We start from the raw sequence: 22,218 nt of genomic DNA, 5'->3' as shown, positions 1-22,218 counted from the left end.
TGGTTGGGCTGTTCTAGCTTCGTTCAAAACATAGTCTCACGACTACTTTTAATCAAGGAAATGGGCATAAACAGTTAAGCAGAATCGAAACGAGCGGCAAAAAATAAAAAAAATTGTCCTTCAAAGTTACACAGTGAACTACATATTCATCAATTCATCAAATGCAACCTGCGTCTAGAAAGTTCAGTCTCAAAATCTTCCTGCACGCCTTGCGCACATAAGGAGCTGGTCTCTCGGTCTTCTCTGTAACTTTCCTGGTATAATTAATTGAGAAGAAGAATTCTGGGAAATTTTTCAAACATCAAAGAAGCGGACCTAATAACATGGCTGTTGTCAATTCCTTTCGGGAGTGTTTAATTATCAAATGCTGACTGAATCAGGGTCTTAAGTACTTCGATAACATTTGTGTAGTAGGTGCACGACAACTTTTTCGAAAAAAAAGCTTGTCCAATAGGGCAACAAGCTCTGGTTTCGGATAATGCAGTCCACTAGAATATTGTCCTCGTAGAAGAGCATACTACATGGGTACTTATTCATTATTATTATAAACAGCGCGAACACGAAGACAAAGGACAAGATAAAAGAAAGCCACAGTACAAGCGCTGCCTCACTACTATGCCAAAACCCTTTACTCCAAGGCCCAGAAAATAAAACATGAAGAAAACGAAAAAGTCACGTGAAACAACCCCTGGGTTCACCTGCTGCAAAAAAAAATCACTTAAAAAAGACACCTCTTTGCTTGATATCACATTGCCATTCATGTGAAATAATGAAGAAGCAGAAGAAGTGCACTCCTAAGTTTGACTGTGTTAGGATTTTGTATCGCCACAAAGAGAAGATGATGAGAGAGATAAGCAAAGAGGTGTCTTTTTTAAGTGATTTTTTGTGCAGCAGGTGAACCCAGGGGTTGTTTCACGAGACTGTTTCGTTTTCTTCATGTTTGTTCTTCATGTATCACTCCAGGGCAACGGTCAAGGATTGTCGCCATCATTTGAAATGCTGCCGGGGCAGAAGCCAACCCCAAGCAAACTCTTAAAATGGAAAAGACCGCCATTAGTGATGAAAGCGGTCAGATGCCTGCTATCAGGGTGCAAAAAAACCTGATGGTAAGCGGAAGCCAAGTCAAGTTTTGTAAAGTGTGTAGCGCCTACCAAAGCGTGAAGCAGCTCTTTTGTTTTGGGTAATGGGAAACTGTCTGGAACAATAGTTTTGTTCGGCTCTCGAAGGTCTACACATATCCTGATGCTACCATCTTTCTTGTCAACAACAACAATGGGGGACACCCATTCAGAAGCATCGATACGCTCGATGATGTCAAGGCTCAGTAACCTCTGAAGCTCCTTTGATACTGACGACCTGAGAGATGGCAGACGGCGAAGCTTGGAAGCTAGAGGCTGCCGCCGTTCCGCGTCTTGATGCGATGGATGGACCCCTTTGCAAGCCTCACCTCCGGACTGAAAAGCGAACTGAACTCATGTGCTAAGGCTGGCGGCAGACCTTTGTTGCGAGGCTGCTCGCTTGACGAAGGGGAAATAGGACGGGATAGCGGGACATTGACAGTCGGCAGCGGATCAACGGACATGTGCGCGCATTTAAGATCAGAACCCTCAATGCGAAGATCCAAGGCTTGAATTCCGTCAGTACCGATCAGACAAGTTCCTCGGTGAACAACATAAAAACGTAGTGAAGCTGTGCGGCCTTTAAACTGAACGTCTGCCTGGAAACAACCTAGCACAGAAATCGGCCGTTGAGAGTAGCGGAGCAGGCAAGAGCAGAATGCTCTGAAAATATCGACTGTGTTCTTGCTTCGACAGAATTGAAAAAGATGACCCTGAATAGACAAGAAATGTCAAAGTGACATTTGCGACTTGCACTTGAACATGAATTCCACAACGCGCGGAACGTTGCAAAGTCAAAACCTACTCAGCACTGCAACATGACGAAACACCTTCATGTAACTCAACTTCACGGACTCGGCCTTGCATTTGAGTTCGTTTGCGGTTGCATACTTTTTGAAAGTGGCCCTTGAGACCGCAAAATGAACAACTCTTCCCATGCGCTGAAGCGAAGTGGTCCTGCGAGCCGCATCGGAAACAATGTGTTCAACTAGAGCAGCTACGCCGTCCGAGCTCCTCGTTAACCTCTGCTGAAAGGGAGCTTCTGCCTGCGCATTTCTTTTTTTCGAAAGATTTGAGGATGGTTTATAACGCTTCCGGAATGAAATTGACTCGACCGAAGCAGAAAGCTCCTTAAGTTCTTCCGCTGCTCGCTCAAACTGAAGTGCAATTCGAACTGAATCCTCGAAAGACATTGTGGAACCCTCGAGCAGTAACCGCTCACGTACGCGGTTGGAAGCTACGCCAGCAACGAATTGATCCCGTAGGGCATCATCTTGCGAAGCAAATGAACAATGTGCGGCAAGCACCCGTAGAACGACAACAATGACATGAACGGACTCGCCTGTGTTCTGGCTGCGGCGGTGAAAAAATGGCGCTCGACGATAACGTTGCACGACGTCGAAAACTGCTGCCGTAATGCGGCGAGTGCATAGTAGTATTCGTCAGGAGTCGTATCGGCGAGGGCGGCGGCGCTTGGCGCTGACAGTGCTGCTGCGGCGCTGGTCTCTGCATGTAACGTCTGATAAACACGCTGGCCCTCCGCCCCCAGACAATGCAAAAATTTGCCTTGCGTTCCTCTGGCTTGAATGCGGCGGCTCCGCGTGCCACCAAGTACCCGTTGAACGTCTGCTCCCACTGCCCCCATGGCAATGACAGACGGCCGGGCGTTGTTGTGCCAGTGGATCCCGCAGCTGCCACCAATGTTGTGCCGGTGGGGTTATCACACAGTAGCCCACCGTCAACAGGGTTGTGCCAAGGAGTTGGTAACGCAGCGCTCATCACCCGTTTCGTGAACGAGGGCTGTCAACTCCCTGGGTGGTAGCGATGAATCCGAGTCGGCGTTGGTGAGATGAAGAAAAGGCCTTATACACTATTTACAGGTATTTAAACAACGAGTTCGGCTCTGGCGCCGAAAGCTAACATAGCCATACGCGACTGTTCTCGCGCAGCGACGGCCGGGGAGATTCCACCGCGTCCGCACTGTCAGGGGGCGAACTGCTTCCGATGGACGCTCGTGACGAACTCACACTCGGAGTCTCGAACGGAAGCACTTGAGACTCCGACGCCGAGAACCGTTGACGCTCAAAATGGTCCAATCCGACGGCAGCACTTTCGCAGGGCCAATGGAAGAGCTCGCTGCGCTCTCGCTTCAAATATGCCGCGGGGCGAGAAGTGGTTCACCGTCAGGGCCACGGCGCTGGGCTGCCTGGACGCTCAGCTCATGTTGAAACACGTCGCTTCTCTCCTTTTGGTACGGCTCGCCTCCAGTGCACTAGTGCTTTGCAGAGAAGTATCCAGAGTTTGTGAAGGAGGCGTTCGCCGAAGAAGTTTGGCGTCCGGCTGAATTTCTGGGCGGCTTTGGCCTGGCACAACAGCGTCCGAAAGAAGAACGGTGGCGGAGCAAGGCCGGTGAAGTTCAGGGTGGCGGTCCCGGATGGTGCGGCGGGGTTGGGGCTAGGTTCAGAGCATCCTCGTCGCCAATGTGATGTTTTCGAAGGTGGAAGCAGAGTGCAGTTGTTCCGAACGAACACAGCCCGTTTATTCAGACATGCACTCATATATATAACGAATAACAGAAACGCCCCTTGGGGAATAAAGAATTCAAACCGAAAACGAAACTAAATATAACAACCACCTGCGCCTATATAATCACAGATTATTTGGCTGCCTACCGCAACTACATCAAAGGGCGAATATGTCTCCAGGATGCCAGAATATTGCAAAATCATGGACACCCCGAAGAAGACAAATGCCTCGTCTGGACACCGGGACATCAAGGCATGGAAGGGAACGAGTGCGGCCATGTCGCTACCCGAGCTCTCCTCCCCCGGGACTCGACCCCTCCATCCTCCATCCTCCATCCTCCAAACCCCTCTATCCCAGCCCCCTGACAACGTACGCGGAGAGGTTACAGCACTGCAAACTGTCTACAGCAGACTGGTTACAGCACTGCAGAAAATATCCACCCCCAGCCAGTGGGCTCTCCAAAGGGGAGGAAGTTAGATGGAAACGCCTACAGAAAGGTGCATATAATACACCAGACCGTTTAAACACCATACACCCCGAGGTCTGCGACCCCAAATGTAAATATTGCGGGGAGAAGGCAGGCCTCCACCACAAGGCGTGGACCCGCCGACACAATCCTCCAGATGACCCAAATGCAGTGCCAACAATTGAGGGTTGGGAGGCTGCCCTATCCAGCTCTGGCCTAGAGTCCCAAAGAACCCCGTGACACGCGCACAGATAGCAGCGGCAGCCGCTGGAGTCCTGGACTAGGGACCCTACCTACACATCCCCCTCCCTTATACAGAATAAAGTTTTTCACTCACTCCGCGCTTCGTATCAGGGTATCCCAGACGTCTCTACTTGTTATATTTTGTCCTATCCCTGGGGATTGTGGGCACTCCCAAATTACCGCAGCTTAGGGACAATGATTAGAGCAAACAATGTGCAGGGAGAGGGGCCCTCGTATATGCATGAATCGCCGGGTGACGTCATGACCTGTCGTCGCGGCACGTCGCGCGCCGCTAGTCGAACACAGTGAGTATTTCTTTGAACGCATAAGTTCACCGGCGTTATATATTTCGTTTACAGGGAAGGAAAGGCGCAGTAACTGTCACCCGCGGAACCCCGCTATCATTCTCATGGTAGACAAAGGGAATTATGAAGAGCGTTTCACGATCCGAGGCGTGGCAGAGTTGGTAAAGAGCTGGGCAGAGGGTCCAAGGGATGGAACTTCGATTCCCGGTGGAGACAAAGTATATTAGTTTATTTTAACTGTAGCTCTCGAAAGCTTGACACCTCTGCTGACAACCTTATGTCGACAACGACGATCCATTAAAGGGTATCGCCTGAATAAGCCCGCCTCTAGAGTCACTGTGAAATAATTTTTTAGTGAATAGTCTTTTCATACTTCGATACCCTTGCATACTCTATTTTACTCTACAAGATACATATGCGCAGTGCATGCCAGTGATGTGTCACACCGACCGCTCCTAATGACACCTGTACATGCATGTATCGACGAGCTGCAATCAACCGCGCAGCTTCTATCAATAAAGTTAATTCTGTTCTGGCATATCCTTACTGTAACATGGGCTCCAATGTGTACCGCCTGTTGGCCCTTCAAGCAATGGCTTGAAGTGGCTAATCACCAGTGAAAAGTCAGCAGCTCAGTCAAACCGACCAGCTTTTCTGCATGTCATCACGAAGTCCGAGCTCTTCCTGAAGGCTACCGAATCGACCAATGAAACAAGGGCGGAAGCGGCTAAGACAGCTCTGCTGCTGCTATTTGCTGTGGGGGATGCTTTTAAAGTATTTATAATGTTTATAATTTCTCTCTTTCTGCGGTTGAAAGCAAACGCCCTATGCAACGTTTGTGAGAAGTTTGAAGTTTACATTTAAGAGCAGCAGAATGAATTCTGCGAGAGGTATATGTTTCGCCCAAAAAGCCAGGCTGAAGGCCAACCCTTTATTCATTTTTACGCGAACCGCAAAATGTAGCCGAGAGTAGCAATTTCGAGTCAGTGAGCGACTCAATAATCGGGAAACACATTGCATTCGCCCCACGTAACCAGAAGCTCTGTTAGAACGTGCTCAGAGTGAACGCCATTATGCTGCTTAAGGCAAAATAGAATTCCATAGGGCTGGTGGACGGCTTTTTTGAACTATTGGCCGTTTATCCTAACTCTACATAGGTTTCAGGGGGTGACAGTATTTTACTCAGAGAAACGGAGTTTGCAGCCGCCCCTTGATTGATCTATCTTAAGTGATATCTACATCGCCCATTACTACTGACTGCTCAACTAGCAGCTTTCTTCGTCAGCTGCTGTAAATGAGTTTAGTCGGTGAATACTTAATCTTTTTGGTTAGTAATGAATCTACTTTCGCTAATGCAATTTCAGAAGTGCTTTCTTATGAAGAGTGCCTCGTGCCCTTTGCTTAAAACCATGGGATACCCGACAGTGGATCTTTACGCTTTCTTGATCTAAGGCTATCGAAGGCACAGAACAACCTTAGTTGATGGTAGGAATAGAGAGAGGGCATTTCCCTGTTGCCTTACAGTTGGGCTCACTCCAATATTTTTAAGAGAGGCATCGTGGTCTGTTTCATGAATGCCCTAATGAGAATTTGTGCACACCATGAGGCCAAGTAAGAAAGGCAGAATCTTCGGCTGGTTAAATCAGGCTACCCCGAGTAGCTGCTGATCTCGTTAGCCGGCTCCCTCTAGAATAAAGGAAGAGAGTGAGGGGAATGCTATCCCAGTCAGCCAGAGCAAGGTTGCTGTGGTGCCTTGCCTCTATACGTTTTCTCACCGGGCATCTCCGCGGTTGGTGAACTGGTTAGGGCGCTTGACTACTTGTACCGAAGTCATCATCATCATCATCATCAGCCAGAATATACCCACTGCTGGGCGACGACCTTTTTAATATTTCTCCTTTTAACCCGGTTCTGTGCTAGTTGCATCCACTTGATCCCTGCGAACTTCTTAATCTAATCCGCCCACCTAACTTTCTGCCGCTCCCTGCTACGCTGTCCTTCCCTTGGAATCCAGTTTGTTACCCGCAGCGACCATCGGTTATCCTCTCTTCGCACTACATGTCCTGCCCATGTCCATTTCTTATTCTTAAATTCCACTAGAATGTCGGTAACTTAAGTTATTTCTCTGACCCACTGTGCACGCTTCCTATCTCTTAATGTTACCCTTATCATTTTTCGTTCCATAGCCCTCTGGGTTGTCCTAAACTTAAGTAGAACTCTCTTGGTTAGCCTACACGTTTCAGCCCCATAGGTGAGTACAGGCAAGATGCCACTGTTGTATACTTTCCTCTTGAGCGATACCGGTAAGCTGCTAGTCATAATTTGCGAGTGCTTGCCAAATGCGCTCCATCCCAATCTTATTCTTCTTGTTATTTCCTTTTCATGGTCCGGATCTGCGGTTACTACCTGTCCTAAGTAGACATATTCGCCTACTACTTCCAGTACTTCGATACCTAATTTAAACTGCTGTTCCTTCCCGAGGCTGTTGAACATTACCTTAGTCTTCTAGGTCATCAATCATTATTTGCAGTTCATCCCCCGAGTTGCTTAGCAAGGCAATGTCATCAGCAAATCGCAGATTACTGAGGTATTCTCCATCTACCCTTATCCCTCCCTAACTGCTCCCATTCCAAGCCTCTGAATACTTCCTCTAATCAAGCGTCGAATTGTACTGGGGAGATTGTGTCTCCTTGCCTAACACCTTTCTTTATGGGAATTTTGTTACTTTCTTTATGCAGAACTATGGTTGCTGTGCAGCCATTATATATATCTTCCAGCACTTTCACGTATGGCTCGTCTACCCCTGATTTCGCACTGCCTGCATCATCGCCGAGGTTTCAACAGAGTCAAATGCTTTTTCGTAATCAATGAATGCTATGTATAAGGGCTGGTTATATTCCGAGCATTTTTCTGCCACCTGATTGATGGTATGGATATGATAGATAGTAGAGTATCGTTGCCGAAACCCTGCTTGATCCTTTGCTTGATTGCAGTCTAAGGTTGTCCTGATTCTATTAGCGATTACCTTAGTAAATACCTTACACGTAACAGACAGTAAGCTGATTGGTCTGTAATTTTTAAGGTCCTTAGAGTCCCCTTTCTTGTGAATAAGGATAATGTTTGCATTCTTCCATGGTTCCGGTACCGTCGATTACAACAGGCACTGCGTAACAGGATGGCCAGTTTTTCTAGCACGATATCCCCCCCCGTCCTTTAGCAGATCTGTAGTTATCTGATCCTCTCCAGCTGATTTCCCCCTTTTAATAGTTTCTAGTTCTTTCTTGACCTCGTCCTTCGTCACTGATGGAACGTCTGACTGTTTTTTCCTACCACCAATCTCATTACGGTCCTGACTACTTTGGCTACTGTAGAGTTTTGTATAGAACTCCTCGGCAACTTTGACTATCTTGTCCATATTCGTGATGACGTTGCCCGCCTTGTCTCTTATCGCATACATCTAGTTCTTGCCTATGCCCAATTTCTTCTTTACCGCTTTAAAGCTTCCCCCGTTGTTTACAGCGTGCTCAATTTTCTCTATGTTATACTTCCTGACATCGGCCACCTCGCGCTTATTGATTAGGTTTGATATCTCGACCAATTCGATCTTGTCTGTTGGATTGGAAGCTTTCATACTCTGGCGTTTCTTAATCAAATCTTTCGTCTCCTTAGACAGCTTACCAGTATCCTCTCTAACTATCCTACCGCCTACTTCTACCGCGCATTCCGTAATGATATCTCTGAAATTATTGTTCCTTGCTTCTAGGGTAATGTCGCCATCCTCGGTTAGAGCTGAATACCTATTCTGTAACGAGATTCTGAACTCTTCTGCCCTCCCCCTCATAGTTAATTCGTTGATGGGTTTCTTTCCTACTAATCTGTTGCGTTCCTTCTTCAGATTTAGGCTAATTCGGGACCTCACCATCCTGTGGTCACTGCATCGCACTTTCCCGATTACCTCTGTATCTTGCATAATGGCGGGGGTTGAACACATTATGAAGTCGATTTCATTTTTAATCTCCCCGTTAGGACTTTTCCATGTCCGTTTCCGGTTATTGCGTTTGCTGAAGAAGGTATTCATGATTCGTAAATTATTGCGCTATGCAAACTCAACTAGAAACTCCCCCCTGCTGTTCCTAGAACCAATGCCATAGTCACCTACTGCCTTGTCTCCTGCCTGCTTTTTCCCTACCTTGGCATTGAAGTCGCCCATTAGTACAGTATACTGCGTCTTTACTTTCCGCATTGCCGATTCTACATCTTCGTAGAAGCTTTCAACTGCCTTGTCATCATAACTACATGTAGGTGCATAGGCCTGTACAACCTTCAGTTTATACCGCTTATTAAGCCTAATTACGATGACTGCCACCCTCTCATTAATACTATAGAATTCATCTATATTACCCGCTATATGCTTATTGACAAGGAAACCTACTCCTAGTTCTCGCCTCTCCGGTAAACCTCGATAACACAGTACATGCTCATCCTTCAGTACAGTATATGCCTCATTTGGCCTCCTAACCTCACTAAGCCCTATGACATCCCATTTCGTACCCTCTAGTTCCTCTAACAGCACTGCTAAACTAGCTTCACTAGCTAGGGTTCTAGCATTAAACGTTGCCAGGGTACGTTTCTAATGGCGGCCTGTCCAGCGGAGTACCGAAGTATGCCGGATTAAATCCCGGCCGTGGCTGCCGCTTTTTGATGGTGGCGAAAAGCAAGGCGCATGTGCTCTGTGCGATATCAGTGTACGTTAGAGAACCCCTGGCCGCCTAAATTTCCAGTGCCATCCACTACGACATCTCTTAAAGTCAGAGTAGTTTTGAGACATTAAAATCTAACAGTATTAAAAGTATCGAACATAAGGAACCAACTGTCCGTGTTGTGTTCTCGACGGCCGAGAAGCGTATCCAAGCTTGCTTGAAGAGTGAATGCACCAGCCTTGTGAGAGCAGCTAGCCCGGTTGCTTCTTTCATGGCTGCACCTATTCCCTTCTCCAGCCCGCTATCAACGGCTGAAAAGGCGTATCTACCTGCTTTCTGGTGGTATTTCTTCTTTCTGGTATGCTTTCTGGTATTTACATGGTGGCTAAACTCAAGTTCAAAACAACCGCCATTCTGTTTTATTATATGAACTAATCTATCATCTTCGGTTTTTTGTTTTCAGTTTTCACATTAACGCGGTCTTGAGGAGAAACGCTCAAGTTTCGGTTATCGCCGCTCATTTTGTGAATGATGCATCCGACGTCGCGCTTTCATTTACTCAGGGGCCCTATACTCGACACGCATGGCCGCTGATCGGCGCAATATTGTATCTCTAATTGGTTCTCAGAATTGTCATGTGTTTCACCGCACCTGGTGTTTCAAGTCTATGGCGCGAAATTTTGAGCTGCGGAAATGGATATCTGTGGTGACATAAAAAATAAGGTAACCTCGAAAACGGATTTTTGCAGAACTATTCATGCTGCCTGCATGGTAAATATTAGTAATCGTGTAGGGAAAAACAAGCGTATAGATAGTAAGTAACTTCGTTATTTGTAAATAGCTTTTCACATGCATCGCCTGTCCACTTAAGCATGCATGCTTGTATGCCAACCGAGCAGTCTAACCCATATACCACTTATACGCGCAAACATACAGCGCTGAACTCCACCTTACAAAATATTTCAAGGTACTATAAGCAGTGGAAAAAAACTAAAATGGAAAATTCTTTGACAATGACAGCAATAAAAAAGAATATACATCATCTGTATATATAACATCGTCTGAATCTTTATTGTATGTATTGTGTCTCTGTATACTCAAGAAGAAGTATAGACTCACGTACTGCTTATAAAAAAAACATTTAACACAACACTTTCTGCTTGCAAGCGAGCATATCGCGAATCCATGCGATTCCTCCCCCCGCCACCGAATCACAGGCACCGAGCGGGTTCTCTTCATATTTAAGGATGCACATCCACTGCCGCAATCCCGCAAGGCAGAAATCAGGAAGGCAAAGCACCCCAAGCGCAGTCAGTCGAAATAGAGAAATCCGCAAACAGCACTTGATCAGAAGATTAAGGACATGCATACAATAAAGACCCCATCACATAACACCCAATCCTAACCCTACAGCAACTATCATTACGATCCATTTTGAAACCGCGCAATACGACAAGGGACCGGGAAGAAACCAGCAAAACAAGAAGGAATCCGGCTCGTGTGTCAACAAAGCCTTGGTCAACTTGACTGATAAATAGTGAATATCTGGATAGCATGATCTCCCGTTCACGCCTGCGCACCAGTGTTACTTGAGGATGGTTTGTTAGATAACAGTATGGTTGCCATGAATGTATAAATGTGAGGCACCGAAAAACTAGTTGAAGTCTTGGTCCTGGTGGTTTCTTTCACAACCCTTCATTTGCGCGGTTTCAAAATTCATCATCATCATCATCATCGTCAGCCTGACTATACCCACTGCACGGCGAAGGCCCCTCCCATATTTCTCCACTTAACTCGGTTCTGCGCTAGCTGCATCCACTTGACTCCTACGAACTTCTTAGCCTCATCCGCCCATCTAACTTTCTGCCGCCCCCTGCTACGCTTTCCTTCCCTTAGAATCCAGTTTGTTACCCTAAGCGACCATCGGTTATCCTCTCTTCGCACTACATGTCCTGACCATGCTCATTTCTTCTTCTTAATTTCCACTAGCATGTTGGTAACCTGAGTTATTTATCTGACCCACTCTACACGCTTCCTATCTCTTAATGTTACCCCTACCATTTTTCCTTCCATAGCCCTCTGGCTTGTCCTCAACTTAAGTAGAACTCTCTTGGTTAGCCTCCACGTTTCAGCTCCATAGGTGAGTACAGGTAAGATGCAACTGTTATATAATTTCCTCTTTAGCGATACCGGTAAGCTGCTAGTCATAATCTTTGAGTGCTTGCCAAATGCGCTCCATCTCAATCTTATTCTTCTTGTTATTTCCTTTTGATGGTCCGGATCTGCGGTTACTACCTGTCCTAAGCAGACATATTCGCCCACTACTTCCAGTACTTCACTACCTAATGTAAACTCCTGTTCTTTCCGAGGCTGTTGAACATTACCTTAGTCTTCTGCATATTGATTTTCAAGCCTGCCTTTCTACTTTTCTTGTCTAGGTCATCAATCATTATTTGCAGTTCATCCCCCGAGTTGCTTAGCAAGGCAATGTCATCAGAAAATCGCAGATTACTGAGGTATTCTCCATCTACCCTTATCCCTAACTGCTCCCATTCCAAGTCTCTGAATACTTCCTCTAATCAAGCGTCGAATTGTACTGGGGAGATTGTGTCTCCTTGCCTAACACCTTTCTTTATGGGAATTTTGTTACTTTCTTTATGGAGAACTATGGTTGCTGTGCAGCCATTATATATATCTTCCAGCACTTTGACGTATGGCTCGTCTACCCCCTGATTTCGCACTGCCTGCATCATCGCCTAGGTTTCAACAGAGTCAAATGCTTTTTCGTAATCAATGAATGCTATGTATAAGGGCTGGTTATATTACGAGCATTTTTCTATCACCTGATTGATGGTATGGATATGATCGATAGCAGAGTACCGTTTCCGAAAACTTGCTTGATCCTTTGCTTGATTGCAGTCTAACGTTGACCTGATTCTATTAGCGATTACCTTAGTAAATACCTTATACGTAACAGACAGTAAGCTGATTGGTCTGTAATTTTTAAGGTCCTTAAGTCCCTTTTCTTATGAATGAGGATAATGCTTGCATTCTTCCATTGTTCCGGTACCGTCTATGACATCAGGCACTGCGTATACAGGGTGGCCAGCTTTTCAAAATGCGTTCTCATACTATTCACCAACTCGCCCGCCTCGTTATATTATAGAGCAACTGCAGGACTGTGTATGACATATTGCCGCGCAACCTTCAAAATTGTATTTTTTCTTTGCAGCCGCCGGCATGCGACCCTTTCACTCGGATTCCGGCACATATATCGATTCTGTAATTTTGGTTATTCTCGATGTCACGAGACGCACCTTCATCGTTTTCTTTGTCGCGCAAGATGCGCCGAGATCTGTCTCGAAGGTTCCGGTCACTCGCGTATGTTTTTATATTATTCCAGTTCGGGCTAGTAACTGTTTGCGACTGTATCTAGATGGTTCATAGCCGCGGCAGGCATTATTTGTTCGATGACCGCCGAGCACGATTGTTGCTATCGCCGCCGCTGAATCTCTTAGTTCTTTTGCGGGCGCAATTCAGCCCAATAAAGAGTTTCTTTAGTGCACTCACCTACTCTTGTCACTAGCACGTGACATCTGATGGAGGTGCTGCCCTTGATCCTTCAAGGGAAGACCTCAGCCTTGTTCCTGTCGCCCTGGGGGACCAGTCACCGAGCCAGCTGCCGACTTCAAGAGCTCCAACCCGAACACGATCTGCTGCCTGACTCCTTTCGATCCCGAAAGGCATCAACTTTGGAAATGACCCTGTCAACAGCACCAGTTGTCTTCGTCCAGCCCAGGGAGCCCCTCATCTTCTAAGGACTGCCCACAGAAGACACGGATGACTGAATCAACCTTTTCGACAGTGTGGCAGAACTGAACGGCTGGAAAGACGTTGCGAAACTCAGGGACCTTGAAGGATCTGCCCCTATATGGTTTGAAAGTCAAGAGGCAGCTTTGAAAGATTGGAAAATTTGCAGGACTGAATTTTTTATGGCATTTGCAAGCATCATTCGCAAGAACAAGCCCAGGCTCTAATTAATTCAAGACTTCAACTCCCAAATGTGCCTGTCCGGATTTACGTCGAGGAGAAGAGGCACATCTTTCGCCGCGCTGACCCTAGCATGACTGAAGGTGAGAAAGTGAAATGTTTAATGCGAGGGGTTAAAGAGTCGCTATATGCAGGTCTCGGCAGAAATCTGCCTAACACCGTGGCGGAATTTGAAACGGAAGCGTGTACCATCGAGAAGGCGTGGACACCCGGATGCTCCACTACGAGTGATCACTTCAACCGGACTACTCAAACCACTATCTTAGCGCATCTGCAAGCGGAGAGAACCTTCGGGACCTCATCCGGGAGGTCGTCCGAGAACTCCGCGAGTTGCTGCCACCAACCGAACGACCGCAGGTGGCGACGCTTGAGGACGTCGCCCGAGGACTTCGCCCGAGGACGTTCCCGAGCTATCTTCCTGTTCCTCAAAACCGCCCCTTTGTCCCCGCCCAGCAAGCCTACCAACGAAATGCAAGCCGCAGAAAATGCGATGCCTGGAGGTCGTCTAATAACCGACCATTATGCTTCCACTGCGGTGAGGCCAGCCACATCCTACGGCACTGCACTGCATCGGCCTCCGCGGCGTCATCATCGACGCCCCACGACGCCATCCTGGCGAACGACCTGAAGAAATCAAGAACTACTTGTGAAGAGCAGAGTCACCAAGCCGTCGGTACAGCTCTTCAAATACAGTCGTGAGCAAAAGTGGTATAAAACAGTCAACGGGTGACGAAGCTCAGTAAAACTGCATCTAAATGTCTAGCGACAGCGACAGTGGCACATGCCTGTAAATAAAATGGGGCCCCACCACTATTGTCTTTATTCCAGATAGCTATTGCTAGTTCGCCTTGCAATGCAATTTTTTCGAGCACCGCTACCAGCTGGGTGTTGTATACCACTTCTGCTCACGACTGTACAGCACCCCATTTTCGTCGCCAGGCCGCTAACTATGATGCGCGACAGAGGAACTGATAAAGGTTCGTCTCGCGACGTCGAACATTAACAAAGAGTACAGAATAGGTACGCGTGCCAGAATCAGAGTGATAATGCTGCACACCGGCTGCTGCTAAAAACAGCAAATACAGTTTTGAAGGTCTCGCGGCAATATTTTATAAAACCTCGTTTGGTCAGGAAAAATAAATTTTCTGCCACTTATCAGCAAAATAATTACGCATCAGCGGTTCTTTCTTGTCTCCGATAACTTTCTTTCGATTAATTTCGACATGAGCATGAATAAAAATGTCTAACGGCATTTTTTTGGCGCTTGTAGACTCCGAAGGCGATGGAAGCCTTGTCAGCGATGACGCAACGATGTTAAATAAAGCTGTGGATATAATAAAAGTGACTGGGTGCATAGCCCAAGCTGTGTGTAAACTTTCTGTAAAGCGGACGACGGATTATTAGAGCCTACGGCTGACAGCGCCCCAAGGTTCTCAATGCGGATTTTCAGAAAATAGCAAGGAGAGATAAGAATGCCTTCCTGAACATACAGTGTCAAGCAGTTGAGGACAACAGCCAATTAATGAACACAAGAGCTGTGTATAAGACAATCAAAGATATCAAAGGAAGCTTCTGTGCTAAGCTGGGCGTGATAAAGGACAAACGAGGCAAGGACCTCACTGAAGCCTCAGAGATAAAGAAGAGGCGGCAGGAATACACAGAAGAACTGTACAAGAAGGACCCGGATGTGCAAACCCAACATAGGACGGTTGTTATTACTGATCTCGAGCCGGGCATCCTGAAGAGTGAAGTTGAATGGGCCTTAGCCAGCCTTGCTAAGAACAAAGCTAGCGGAATTGATGGTATTCCAGCTGAGTTGCTTCAAAACCTCGACCACGACGCTGTTAACACACTGCATACATTATGTCAAAAGATTTGGACAACCCTGCAGTGGCCACAGGATTGGAGGAGGTCAGTTTACATCCCCATTCCAAAGAAAGGCAGTGCCAAAGATTGTTCCAGCTACCGCACGATCGCGCTTATTTCGCATGCTAGCAAGGTGATGTTAAAAATCCTGCAAGGTAGGCTGCAGCAGTATGTGGATCGGGAGCTTCCGGACGAGCAAGCTGGGTTTCGCAAGGGCAGAGGAACTAGAGACCAAATTGCCAACCTTCGCTGGATCAAGGAAAAAGCAAGAGAGTTCCACAAACCCATTTACTTCTGCTTTATTGATTATGCGAAAGCGTTTGACTGCGTAGATCACAGCAGATTGTGGCAAGCTCTCCAAGAGATGGGAGTTCCAATTCACCTCATCTGTCTCCTCAGGAACCTTTATGAAGGGCAAGAGGCCACAGTCAGAACTGGGCATGGTCTTACTTATTGGTTTCCGATTGAGAAAGGGGTGAGGCAAGGCTGCATACTGTCGCCCTGCCTATTTAACCTATATGCAGAGTGCATCATGAGGAAGTCTGGTCTGGACGAGTCTTCAGCTGGAGTGAAGATTGCTGGAAAACGTATCAACAACCTTAGATATGCGGATGATACCACTTTATTGCAGAAAGTGAAGTGGAACTCAAGAGACTTCTAATGCGCGTACAAGAAGAGAGTGAGAAGTTTGGGCTTAAACTGAACATTAAAAAGACGAAGCTCATGGCGTCTTGCCCTATCAAGTCCTGGAGCATCAATGGACATGAAGTGGAAGCTGTGACAGATTTTCTGTTCTTGGGCGCCATGATTACCTCGGAAGGAGACTGCAGCCATGAAATTAGGAGACGCCTGCTTCTGGGAAAGAGAGCAATGGTTAGCCTTGACCGCCTAGTAAAGAGCAGAGACATTAGTCTGCCAACCAAGATCCGTATAACCCGTGCTATGGTCTTTCCAGTTGTGATGTATGGATGCGAGAGTTGGACTGTGAAAAAGGCTGACCGCCGAAGAATTGACGCGCTTGAATTGTGGCGCTGGTGAAGACTCTTAAGAGTTCCTTGGACTGCCAGAAGATCAAATCAGTCGATATTGTCGACCATAAACCCTGACTGCTCATTGGAGGGTCAAATTCTAAAGTTAAAGCTCAGCTACTTTGGTCATCTGATGAGAAGAGAGGAGTCGCTGGAGAAAGATTTGATGTTGGGAAAGTTGAGGGTCGCCGGAGAAGGGGTAGGCAGCGAACGCGATGGTTAGATGGCATTCTCGAGTCATTGCAGATGAAGCTATGTGATGTTAAGAAGATAGTGAGAGACCGGAAAGCGTGGCGTGACATGGTCCATAGGGTCACGAAGAGTCGGACACGACTGAACACCTGAACTAACTAACTAACGGCTGACAGCTCTCAACGAGCGCTTGAAAGTTGTTTACTATCTCATGACTACTACTACAATGACATGCATACTAGACGTCTAATCGCGAAGAATCATTTCTGGTCGGCAGCGCTGCACAAAGAACTCGAGCGACGAAGAAAACTTCAAACGCGAGCACGCACAATACACGCAAGGAAAAGAAGACATCGCAAGTCATGTTTAAATAAACGCTATCGGTAACGAAATGGTGCAGGCAGAGGCAAACCCGGCATGGTTCATTCCAGCTACCGAGCGTTCCTCTAAAGAGCTCCCCTACACATGAACGGATTTGAATACAGGCCTATGACTTCAGTTAATTGAATGATGCAGTGGCTGCTGCGCAATGTCGCTGAAACGGACGCCTGTGCGACGAGGCAGATAGCCCGACAGGAATTAACATTACAATCGCGAAAAGAAAGGCATTCTTATTAAAAAACAATTGGAGGTTGCTTAAACTCTTCACTTCCCCTTAAGCATGAAATGCGATAGTACCTTTCCCTTCTTTTTCTTGTTTTCTGTTTTATTGCACGATATTGCGCGAAACCTGCAAAACAGTATTTGTTGTTTTTTAACAGCCGCCGGCATACAGGCTTATCACTCTGATTCTGGACCACGTATCAGTTCTGTAATCTTTGTTTGTTACTGCTCGATGTCGCGAGTCACACCTTTATCAGTTTTGTCGTAGCGCAAGACTCACCGAGATCTGTCTGGAAGGTTCCGGCCACTCGGGTGTCTTTCCACAATGTTCCAGCCCGTGCTGGTAGCTGTTTGCGACGTTATCTAGATTGTTCTGTGCAGCCTTTAAATTGAGCGTTGCCGAGTGTGACGGGTATTCTTTGTTCGACGATCGACGAGCACGTTTGTTTCTGTCGCCGCCGCCGAGTTGCTTAGTTCTTTTGCGGGCGCAAGTCAGCCCAAATAAACAGTTTCTTTAGTGCAATCATGGACCCTTCAATTGTGTCGTCGACCTCGTCACCACTACGTGACATCTGGTGGAGGTGCTGGGTGCAGAGGAAGCCCGACGACTCGCACGGCTGCGTATTAAAGACCAACAGCGCACCGACAGCCGACGATACAATTTACGACGACGCCACGCAGAGTACAATCCAGGAGACCACGTGTGGGTTTGGACACCAATTCGCCGTCGCGGATTAAGTGAAAAGTTGTTGCGTCGATACTTTGGGCCATATAAAATCCTTCGCCGCGTCGGACCCCTGGACTATGAAGTCATTCCCGACGGAACATCAGCATCACAACGGCGACGCGCACGCCCAGAAATTGTACATGTTGTACGACTGAAGCCATATTACGCGCGTTAAAGAATCTGTGGTGTTTATACTTTGCAGTGTTTATGTTTAAGTTTCTTTGTTTTGAAACATCGAGGCGATGTTTTTTTAAGGGGGGAGTAATGCCGCGAAACCTGCAAAACAGTATTTGTTGTTTTTTAACACCCGCCGGCATACAGGCTTATCACTCTGATTCTGGACCACGTATCAGTTCTGTAATCTTTGTTTGTTACTGCTCGATGTCGCGAGTCACACCTTTATCAGTTTTGTCGTAGCGCAAGACTCACCGAGATCTGTCTGGAAGGTTCCGGCCACTCGGGTGTCTTTCCACAATGTTCCAGCCCGTGCTGGTAGCTGTTTGCGACGTTATCTAGATTGTTCTGTGCAGCCTTTAAATTGAGCGTTGCCGAGTGTGACCGGTATTCTTTGTTCGACGATCGACGAGCACGTTTGTTTCTGTCGCCGCCGCCGAGTTGCTTAGTTCTTTTGCGGGCGCAAGTCAGCCCAAATAAACAGTTTCTTTAGTGCAATCATGGACCCTTAAATTGTGTCGTCGACCTCGTCACCACTTCGTGACAATATAGTGCAGTACTGGCGCACGTGCTGCTACATTGCGCACACCAAAACACATTCTCTACGCGCTCCTCTAGCACGCTTGGACCAATGAGCCTTTATTGTTTGTGTACCATGCTTATTCGGCAAGTAGTAGGCCCGTATTAAATGTTAGTGGATATTGTAATTGCGGTGCGACAGTGCCTCCCCGCACTCAATGGTGCGTTGAAAGTGCGGGCAGTGAGATAATCACTTTGAGCATGCGCACTCGCGATCCGCTGTTACCCTATTTTACTTCCCGATAAAATAAATAATATTTCACCATGAAAACAAGATGCGACTGCGATTTGAAATGCATAAAACTGACCCCCTCGACAATGCACCGAGTGCGCAACTCACATGCACTGCTCTTCACAGCGGGTGCCTTCCACAGAGGCGCTCCTCACTGCCATTACTTTTATACTTTTTCATTCTTGAGTATAGCTACTTCGATATAGTTTTGACCAGCTACCTTCGATAAGCGTTTACCGAGAAAACGGGGTAGAAGCGCCTGCACAGATAATACACCATGGGAGGGCGACGTCTTCAGTACGGCAGTCTAGTTCAGCAGCTCTATCACCAAGCACGACGCACACAAGACGAATGGCTGCTTTCTCGAGTAGCGCGCGCGAATCCTTCGCGGCGTGCCCCCAGTCAGAATCATGTGACGGGTGCTTCGGCTCTCATAGACCTTCTGTAGCCGCCCTCTCCTAACGGCTGCGTAGCGTCAGCGTTTTTTTGGGGGGGTTCCTTCAGGACCAGATGTTTGGCGAACACGTTCTCTCTAGCGCGCAAAACAAGCCTTGCTAATGTCAACGCCGAAGAATCGCCCGGAAAATGCCTCATGCGTGCCAATACTTAATACAGGCCAGAGTATAAAGAAAAACTCATTCTCGCGGAATTAGGAGAATTTTGCTCAATAAACCGCTTCGTTGAACAAACTTGAATTATTTTTAATGTTCAGCACAACAACTTATAAAGTAATCTATTCTGCAATGTGTTGAAATTACCCCGCCTTTCGCAGAGCGTCGCTACATTTCACGCTTGGCTTCTAGACATCATCTTCAGCGAAACCGAAACAAAACTGCCCAATGTTGGAAGGCAATTCAAGTCTAGCAAGCTCCTAGAGCGCCTCTTGGGGCCTCAGTCGTCTCATGTAACCTGCAATAAACAGATGTCGTTCGTACTCTGTAACGAAGGGGTCTGATTTTAACGAACGCGACATAAATACAAGCTGGTACCAAAACCCGGATTCTACGCAGCGACCAAATGAAGATAACTGACTGTACTCGACGGTGACTAATCAGGAAGGAAGGGGAAATTTCTACCCCGACGCTGCCGCCCAGTGCTATAGGCGTGCGTGCAGCGACATCAACCGACATAAAGCGAAGAGAACGGTTCAGCTCTTTGGTATCAGGTGACCCGACTCAGTTCTGATATTGACTCCGGCATGAAGAGACGCATGTGTAATGAAAAAAAAAAATTGCTATGGTTTAGCTTGTGGTTATACCCGGAGTTACGCAATAGGTATCTGCATGGCTACGCTTAGGTTCGGCTTGAAAGTAGACATGACGCTTTCACATAGTAGTTTACTGCATGGTTTCAGCTGTATGCCGTCGGGGGCACTTTTGACCACTAAAGTGTGACAAGTGAAAGAGTCTGTTGCGTGGTGATCCAAAGCCCTCCACTGCGACATCTCTTTGTTTTCACTCCCATCTTTGTGATGACGCGATAGCGTAAGCTACAAGCCAACATATAAAGCCCTACTTTAACCGAGCTATATGAACGTGCCTGCGTGGCCTAATTATAACTTTATGCAAAGGTTTCTGCAGGCTGATTGTGATAACACCTTCCCATATGAAAGGAGAGACCCGAGTTGGCAGCTCCTGCCAATGTAATTCAAGAAGACCGAAGTCCAATTAGTACTCGGCCATGTCAGCTGTCAGCTACCGCCTCCCACTACTTCCTCTTCCTCCTCATCCTCTCCTTCCTCTTCTTCTTTCTTCGCTCTTCGGACAGGCACCGGACAAGCATGGCGAAATGGCGAAACTGTGTCCAATGTAGCTCCCGCTACAAAAGTCAATGTTTTGTTGTCAAGAAAAATAACTCAATCTTTCAGTGGACACAGAAGCATGCATCTGTATCGGCTGCTCTGCGTGCTGCTTTAATTTGTACAACAGTGCTGGCAAAGCTAAGAGAACAAAGGTATACTCGAAGGTATCAGAAATTGGGCAGGATCTGGAATTTTACGATGTCCCCAGAATAGCTAGTGACCTGTTTCCTACGCATCGCGTAACATGGCTAAGTTTAGCTGCGAACAGTTTCAACAGTTAGAAAAAAAGTGTTATTAATACGGACCATCACCCACTCCTAGCTAGTGCAGCAAAATTAAGCTAGCGATATTCCGCCAAGGTCTCAGCGTATTTTTTGCGCTTTTTGGATTAAGATTACATCATACAATTTGTACCAGAAAACGAGTTATTGCTGGCCGACATGGCTATCAAGGTCATCGTCGAGGAATCGACGGATATCGCTAATTCCCAGACGAACCAAAGATTCATGCTCTGGGGGTAGACACGGATCTGGTGAGCAGAAAAACAATAAATCGTGTAGTTGAGGCCCCTGCAAGGGGGCTTTATCAGCAGTGAGGTGTATGTGATTTGTGAGATAACTGTGGTATGGTCAGTAGCATGAAGCCATTCGCCAAAAAAAATGTGATATAAGTAATCAAAGTAACAATCCAAAGTCCATGAGGGAGGAAACGCTTCAACGTCTACATGAGGGTCATTTGGGCTAAAAGGAAATCAAGAGCTCGAAAGCTAATATTCTGACCCGCACTCAGCCGCGATATTGAGATGATAAACGGCTGTGCTGTCTGCCAGAAATCCGCGTTCTAACAATACCGGGAAGCGTTCTTGACGCGGCCAACACACTGTTATGCCTGGTACAGAGTCGGCGTAGATACAATCGATCACGGTGTTAGTGTTCATTTGTGCGTGTACGATGCCCCCACAAACTTCCCAGAAATTGAACTCAAGGACACTGCAGGTCACATTGTTATTCTCAAATTGAGAGCCGTCTTTGCCCGCTATTTCATTCCAATGACCGACCACAGTCAGGAATTTTTTAAACAATTTTCTCCTTTTGTATCCATGTATGAGTTCAGGGATGCTACATGGAACAATGAATTTTTACAATCTAATGAACTTTCTTTAAAAATGGACTCAAATTGTAACACAATCTTAGAAAAAACGAGGAGACAGAGCAAGACATCTGGTAAAGACTGCATTCCTACAGCTCAACTCCACTTGAGGATGGTCATGCATCGGATGACCACCTGTAAGGAAGAAGACGGCGCAAGCCACTTCCGGATATCAAGCGACCCCCAGAGACCACTGTCTAATCGCAAACAGTGAGATGCTGGTGGTAACTATCTGCCGAGCCTCAAGGAAGGAGACATGGTTAGAACTCGTGACAAATGGTAGACTCCCCACCCGCAAGTGATTGGCCATGTCAACCACGTTAATACCAGGGTGCCTACTGAATACAACCTGCTTCGCCGAAACATAAGGCACTAAAACGCCACGCTGCAACCATTTGCGCACAGCCTTACTGAAAGTGACGAGTCCGACAGCGAGTGCGAGCGAGTTGACGACCAGGT

At 46.9% G+C, this 22,218-nt stretch overlaps 1 pseudogene; it reads right to left on the bottom strand.

Moving 5' to 3' along the window:
- Positions 1 to 1,919: 1,919 nt before the first annotated feature.
- LOC146187874 (uncharacterized) lies at positions 1,920 to 3,965 on the bottom strand (annotated as a pseudogene).
- Between the last annotated feature and the right edge of the window lie 18,253 nt (positions 3,966 to 22,218).

Source organism: Amblyomma maculatum, chromosome 5 (assembly GCF_055883805.1).
Source record: "Amblyomma maculatum isolate TAMU_Amacu chromosome 5, ASM5588380v1, whole genome shotgun sequence".
NCBI classification, from domain to species: domain Eukaryota; kingdom Metazoa; phylum Arthropoda; class Arachnida; order Ixodida; family Ixodidae; genus Amblyomma; species Amblyomma maculatum.
The sequence above is the reverse complement of the archived record's forward strand: the minus strand, read 5'-3'. Positions and strand labels throughout refer to the sequence as shown.